This window comes from Pteronotus mesoamericanus, unplaced genomic scaffold (assembly GCF_021234165.1).
Source record: "Pteronotus mesoamericanus isolate MK-2021 breed Mesoamerican mustached bat unplaced genomic scaffold, CSHL_Meso_final scaffold_125, whole genome shotgun sequence".
In the NCBI taxonomy this organism is placed as follows: Eukaryota; Metazoa; Chordata; class Mammalia; order Chiroptera; family Mormoopidae; genus Pteronotus; species Pteronotus mesoamericanus.
Genome location: NW_026555304.1, coordinates 5,537,185 through 5,544,022, shown reverse-complemented (window position 1 = coordinate 5,544,022; position 6,838 = coordinate 5,537,185).

Sequence of the window (6,838 nt, the reverse complement as noted above, 5' to 3'; positions counted from 1 at the left end):
GGAGGCACGTGTGATCTATTCAGAAAGCTTACTGAGAACATGGTAAGGCACCAGCCTGGTGCTGTGCCCCTGGAACCCACAATAGAGGTGGCTTCAACCTCCCCATGGACTGGGGACGGTGGGGATGGAGGCTGAGACCAGGCCCAAATGCAGCAGAGTCCACAGAACCAATGCCCCAGCTAGGAGTAATCGCAGGCCAAACTGGGGAGATGCCACCTTCCAAAGCATGGCAGGCAACCACCTTTCCCCTACACAGCCTTTTCTTGGGGCCATAATGCCACTGTGACATTGACCACATGTGAAAATGGAGTTTAATAGTCGCCTCCTAGCAGGAAAGTGACATTCTTCTGTGGTCCAGCCATCTGAAATCTGTTTCAAGGGCTCAGTTCACAGTAAAACACCCCCAACCCAAGATGAGAAAGTGGCTCTTCAATCGCTCTCATATTTCTGCATCCATTTCCTCTTGTTTTGTGGATGGAATAAAGGGAGTTTAGTTTGGCCATTGCTCAGATCTCTAAGGGACCCAAGTGTTCTGACTTCTCAGAAGGTCTAGCTGGGGATGCTCATGACAACCTAGTGACTGGTAGCAGCTTCCCTGTAAAACAGACCAGTTTAAGTGGCATGAGGGAGAGGCTCCCACATTGCAAACCGTGGGGAAAACAAGGACCTTGGAAGGGGAGGGAGATCAAGACCCTCTCTACCCAAAGCTGGCAGCCCCTGCAAAGGCTGTTGCTACCAATTTAAATGCCCATTTCTTATTCTATTTTGAGGCCTCTGGGATTTCAGGCTTGTTGAGACATGCCAGTTGTGAAGCCCTAAGCATGGAATGCTCATGCTAGCTGGAGGCAACACATGTGGAAACACATTGCTCACCAGGATTTGCCTCAGGCCTTGGAACCATGCTCCAAGGGTCTGGAACAGACCCCCTAGTCCACAAGATAGCTGGGTGTCCAGTAGCCAGAAGGAGGCTTTGACGTTCCCATGATCTATAATGCAGAGGTAAGTCAGCCTTTAAATGAGAATATGTTCCCAGGACTGATAGTAAATAGAAAAGGCAGTATTTTAAATGGAAATAAAGTAGGTTTGGTGTTGCCATAAAGCTACAAACTGCAGCTTAGCTGGGAGAAGTGGATTCCATTTGAGAGAAAGAGCAAATTAGAATATAGGCTCAAGGGCAGCCTAAGAGAACCCTATGCACTACAAAAGAAGGAGAGAGGGAAGAAGTGAGGTGAGTGATCCAATCAGCTAGCCAGGAGAGAAAAATGTCACCCTGAGCTTTCATAGCATCCACCCTTTATCTCCAGCCCACAACCCCCGGCCTTGCTCCAGGCCAACCTCTCGCGGCTCAGCTCAGCAAACATCAATAGGAAAGCAGACTGAGCTCAGTGTTTGTCTACACCTAAGAATTTTTTCACACATTTAAGGATGTTTTGCATATTTTTTCTACCCTCCCCTCCCCAAAATGTGGCTCTGTAGTATACTTCTGCATTCTTTAAACCTCTTAGTTTGTGCAACCCGCATTTCAAACTCTAAGGATCCTGCCAGAACTTTCTTAGTTTGATTTTGGGTGTTTTATTTTTCAGGGCGAGGGGGACATCAAATGAAAATTGAATTGAGCAACAAAGAAAATACCACTTTATGTTTTCTTGGTTTAAAAACAAACAATAAAGGCTGACTTAATATGTTGACAATGTTCTAAGTCAAAAACCAAACCGAAGAGAGGATGAATTGAAGTCCCTGTGCCCTCCCACTGCATGTGGTACCTGGTACCAGCCTGGTCTTCGTGTGTCTAACACTCTGTTTGCTCCCCAGCTCTTGACAGGATGGAGACACCCATGATGCCTGCCAGAACTCCCCCTGGCGAAGAGCAACATAGTTTGTCTTCCAAAGCTTTGCATGTTGATGAGACTATGAGTCAGGAAGAGAATGGATTCAACTTGCTTGAAGATAAAGTTGCTTGAGATTTTCAAGATGGAGCCTGGTACTCTTTATGTAAAAAATGTCACTGACTTGTGTCTATTCAGAGCTTTGATTTTCAATGTTACTAGAGTTTCTTTTTTTCTTAGACAATGCTAAATATTTAAAGGCTTAGAGTGACCTGGAAATTCATAAATGCACATTTAAAAGTAATTTCATTCCATTCTAAAATTAGAAGTGGAAAAAGTCAAGAGAATCAAAACAAGTTGTTGAAATGAATATTATGGTTGGAGCAAGTCTTTTTATGTTTGTTTCAAATTTATTTTATTGATTCTAAATAATCTTTAAGAGGAGGTGACTCTTATTATTTCCCTCGCTTACAGGGATATCCAGGACCCAGAGGTGGGATGACTTTCCCAGAATTCCTCTCACCACATCAGGGAGGGGTCTGGGCTTCAGCACCTCTGCCCCCATGAGAATTCGGGGAATGCCAGTTGCATGGATGATGATTTCATTCTTTTGCTGTTGGAAGAAGCATTTGGGAAATCAGCCTCCAGCATATTTCGTTCATTGAAAAACTGACTATCACAGATACAATTGGGCCCCTACTTGGCACTGGGAACTTAATATAAGATTGTTATCTTTCATAACATTGGAACCAGAGTGGTAAATCTCATAGCTGAATAGTTCTTGGACATGTTTCAGAAAGAAATATCTATACTCGATGTTGAATAGCCTTCTAAAGGAACAACAAAAGCAGAATAATTTTCATTTTCTAGAAGGCACACAATTTTGGCAAGGGCATTTAAAAATATTAATAGATCCTGCCCTGGCTGGTCTGGCTCGGTGGATTGAGTGCCGGCCTACAAACTGAAAGGTTTTCAATTTGATTCCAAGTCAGGGCACATGCCTGGATTGTGGGCCAGATCCTCAGATGGGGGAGGGCAAGAGTAGATCTATCAATGTTTCTCTTGCACATCAATGTTTCTCTCCCTCTCTTTCTCCCTCCCTTCCCCCTCTGTAAAAAAATAAACAAATAAGTAAAATCTGATAAAATATAGTAGTAGATCCTCATGCCCAAGATCCAAGTAATACACTAGTGTTCTGAACAAATTGTAAAAGGCTCTGTGCTTGGCCTATCCCCTCTGCCCCAGTTGGATCTAGGTAATAGCCCAGTGAAGTTGGACTGGGCATTGGCACGTATAGATGTGTTGACTTTATGCTACATAATGTTCCTTGCACTTTCCTCATTTAGCCATGTGTCTTGGAGTTCACTTACACGTGTATGTGTATCATTTTCCTCAAGTGGACAGAATACAAATTAATTAACAACTTCTCTCATTGATGATCATCTAGAATGTTTTTAACCCAATAGCTGAAAAAACAAACATTTGAATTTGCTGTTTCCTCAGTGGGGGCATTTTTATATATCTTCATTATCTACCTGTATTTCATTGTGAATCACCTATTTATTTTGCTTATTTCTCTATATCATTGTTTGCACTGTTCTTATGATTTGTAGGCACTCTTCATATATTCTGATATTATTCTTTGTTTGCTAAATATTTTCTTCCTCTTACTTGTCTTCTCCAAATGCTTCAGGACAGCTCTTCTTATGCATTTTCTTTTATATGTAAACTTGAGATTAGGCTTGCCAATTTTTAATTTAAAATATTATATCTCATTTTGATTGTGATTGAAACAAATTTATATTATTTAGAGAGAATTGAAATCTTTATAATATTAAGGTGTTCTTTCAGAATAATATGTCTCTCCATTATTCAAAAATTTTCATGTTCTCTTTTAAGGTTCAACTGTAGATTTTTGATAGATAGCCTCTATTAGGTTAAAGAAATATTTTCTGTTAACTTAATGAAGATTATGTACTTAATTAGGAAAGAATGTTGAACATTTTTTAAAAGTTGTCATGTCCGTTAAGAGAATGTATGGTTTTTCTCCTTGTCCACTAAGGGGATAAATTGTATCAATAGAGTTTCTGATATTGAACCATCCTTGCATTCCAGGTAGAAACCCTAATTGTTCATGATATTTTACTTCTTTAATATGCAATTACAATTAATGAGCTAACATTTTACTTAGGATTTTCACAATTAGGTCCATAAGTGAAATGAGCATGTGATTTTATTTTTTTGTACTGTTTCTAGTTTGGGATAAAGATAATGCTAACTTCGTATAATGAATTGGGATATATGTATCAGTCTCAATTTACTGGAAAAATATACATAATATGGAGATTATTTATTCTTACAAGTTTGGCAAAATCCACATGCACCATCTGGGACTGTGTTATTTGTTTCGTTTTGTTTTTGTGGAGGAAGGGTTTCTTCATCTGTCTGGGGTGCTCTAAAGAAATACCACAAACAGGGTAGCTTATAAAGAACAAATATTTATTTCTTACAGTTCTGGAGGCTGGAAGTCTGAGAATAGGTGCATTGTGGCCAGGTGCATTGTGGTGCATTTCAGACTATAGAATTCTTGTTGTGCCCTCATGGAGGAATGGGTGAGGGAACTCTGTAGGGTCTCTTTTATAAGGAATCCCATTCACGAAACTCCATGTTCGTGACCTTATCACCTTCCAACGACCCCATCTTTTAACAACATCTTATTAGGTGTTAGGATTCCAACATGTGAATTTTGGGGGACACAACCATTCAGACCATGGCAGGAGGAACTTTGAAAGGACAGTTCTCACAAGAAGCTCAATACTGTAGTGGGCCACTTTCTCTCATACTTTCCCCTGCTTCCAGAATTAAAAGTGAATACTTAGCAAATATTAGCTGTTTTTGTTCCCAAATCTGTTTATAACAAGTGTACCTGTTGTAATAATTTTATTTAACTTAGTGTTATATAAGCCAATGGAATAAGCACCAAAAAAAGTTTTCATTTTATGAAGACTAAGTTGAAGCTTTAGGAGGACTAAATAGAGCTGAGTAAAAAAAAAAAAAATGATTTAGATTTTAATGTTCTAACATAGCTGGAATTGGAAGGTGGGCCTCAATCACAAACACTGTATCCTGGCTATTCCAAGTATGATCCATGGACTGGTAGCACCAGCATCAGTTGGAACACTGCTAGAAATCTCAGGCCTACTCCTGACTTACTGAGTCACACTCTGCATTTGAGCAAGATCCCCAGGAGATGCACAGACTCATTAAAATCTGAGATCTGATGTAGAAGGATTCCACAATCACATTACATTTACTGTCTGAACACTCTCCCCCTGTATTTTAAAAATCAAAACTAGGAATTATTGACAGTGAATTATAGGTGCAGTTTATGTAAGAATAATGTTGTAGGCATCCATTCAGCAGACCCATATTCAAAGAGAAATTTTGACCCTTAATTAAAAGACTGGTGAGTGAATACCTGTTTTCATGTTTTTAATTAAAGTGGAACGTTTGAGCTCTGTAATGATATTTTCTTGATTCCATTTAACACACTCTTTCACTTAATCAACTGACTACAGATATGGATAGTGTTGAATACGAGAGATTCTACTATAATTTAGTATTCCTTAATTAGCATTACTTTCATATAGAGTCCCAAAAATGTTGGCATATAGTTGAATCTTTAAAAAATTAGAATCTTTTTTCTGCAGTTGTGAGCACTTTTTTATTTCTAATGTTTCTATGCATCTTGTTTTTGCTGTTTTAGGTTTCTGATTTGTTTGTTTGTTTTTATCTGTTCAGAGTAGCCAGAGATTTGTTTAAATTTTTTTCTTTTCAGAAACTTTAATTTTGGTTTCTTATTTATTTGTTTGTTTTCACTAATATTTCACTTTAGTTTTATTATATTCTTATTTTCATTACCTTTGGATTTTTTTTCCTGTCTCTAATGCTTTCTAAAGCCAGGATTATAAGCTACAAATTTTCTTCTGACAATTGCTTTGCCTATGTCTTTCATAATGTGGTACTCCCATGGACATTCATTTCTGAATTTTTAACTTACAGATGTAGTTTTTATTTTCTTTTTACTTTAAAGAGTGTTTTCAAACTTTCAAATAGAATTACTTTGCCATCCTCTTGATATTAATATCTTTTTTCTGCACTTTGTTCAGAAAATATAGCCTATAATGTCTCCATTTTAGAATTTATTAAGATGTTTATGTTCTGCGTTTTTTTTTTCCTTTTTTTAAATATTATTTTTTATTTTGTTTTATATTTTTTTAATTTATTTACTTTTTAAATACATTTGTCTATGCCCCCCCCCCACCTCTTTCCCTTGCCCCCTCCCACCTTCCCTCCCTCAGCTCTTCCCCTTTGGTTTTGTCCATGAGTCCTTGCTATATGTTCCTTGACTTTCCCCTTCCCTTCCCTTTCCCTGCCCCCGCCTTCCCTCTTGTCTCTGTTGATTTCTTTTCCTTTCAGTGTTGCTGGTCATATTTTCCTTGCATCTTTGCATTGTTGGTTAGGTTCCACTTATAGGTGAGATCATATGGCATTTGTCTTTCGCCCCCTGGCTTATTTCGCTTAGCATGATGCTCTCCAGTTCCATCCATGCTGTCGCAAAGTTTAGTACTTCTTTTTTTCTTTCTGCTGCGTAGTATTCCATTGTGTATATGCACCATAATTTTTTGATCCAATCATCTACTAATGGGCATTTAGGTTGCTTCCAACACTTGGCTATTGTAAATTGTGCTGCTATGAACATTGGGGTGCATAGGTTCTTTTGTATTGGCGTTTTGGTGTTCTCAGGGTATAGTCCCAGCAGGGGAATCGCTGGATCAAAAGGCAGTTCCATTTTCAGCTTTCTGAGGAAATTCCACACTGCTTTCCATAGTGGCTGCACCAGTCTGCATTCCCACCAACAGTGTACTAGGGTTCCCTTTTCTCCACAGCCTCGCCAGCACCTGTTGTTTGTGGATCTGTTTATGATGGCCATTCTGACCGGTGTGAGGTGG